A 716-nucleotide genomic window follows, 5' to 3' on the forward strand; every position below is an offset into this window, starting at 1 on the left:
GCTCCGTGCCCGGTGCCCCGTTCCCCGTTCTCTGTTCCCGTCTTTCCGGGAAGCAGGAGGAGGCTGCGGGCCCGGCCTGAGCGAGGGATTTGTGTTGTAGCAGAGAAATGAGTCACGGGCAGCGCCGGGGCCGGGCCGGGCACTCCCTGCGGGGTCACCTCCGCCTCCTTCTCTGGCTCTTCCCAACCGGGATCGGGATTGGGATTGGGATTGGGATTGGGATTGGGACGGGGACATGGCGGGGCCGTGACCTCTGCGAGTCACCTCTGCCAGCAGCGGGGTTCGCATGCTGCGGGTGCACCCAGGTGGCTGCAACAGCTCCTCCTCCTCTTCCTCCTTACTCTCCTTCTCCTCTTTCTTCTTCCCCTTCTCCTGTTCCTCCTCCTCCTCCTCCTCCTTCTCCTTCTTCTTCTCCTCCGCCTGTTCCTTTTGCCCTTTCTGTTTCTCCTCCCCGTCCCCTCCCTCTCCTCCCCGTTATCCCCCCAGCCCCACCCGAACCCTCCCGGGGCTGCCCCGGCCCCGCGGCCGCAGCTCCGGCCCGGGAGCTCTCGGCTCATTCTGGGCTCCCCTGGGGAATGTCCCCACCTGGCACCACTGTCCCCTCCCGGCACCACTGTCCCTGTCCGGCACCACTGTCCCCAGCCTGGCACCACTGTCCCCACCCGGCACCACTGTCCCCGCCGGGCGCCACTTGCCCCACCCGCGCCCACCGCCGT

At 67.7% G+C, this 716-nt stretch overlaps 1 long non-coding RNA gene across 1 annotated transcript in view; it reads right to left on the bottom strand.

Annotated features, from left to right (window-relative positions):
• LOC108447692 overlaps positions 1-388 on the bottom strand; it is a 2,474-nt gene extending 2,086 nt beyond the window's left edge. Inside the window, exon 1 of the long non-coding RNA XR_001863354.1 lies at positions 265-388. This is a non-coding gene — a long non-coding RNA (uncharacterized LOC108447692). The remainder of the gene's footprint in view (positions 1-264) is intronic.
• Positions 389-716: the final 328 nt, after the last annotated feature.

The sequence above is a fragment of the Corvus brachyrhynchos genome, unplaced genomic scaffold (assembly GCF_000691975.1).
Source record: "Corvus brachyrhynchos isolate BGI_N302 unplaced genomic scaffold, ASM69197v1 scaffold200, whole genome shotgun sequence".
Taxonomy (NCBI): Eukaryota; Metazoa; Chordata; class Aves; order Passeriformes; family Corvidae; genus Corvus; species Corvus brachyrhynchos.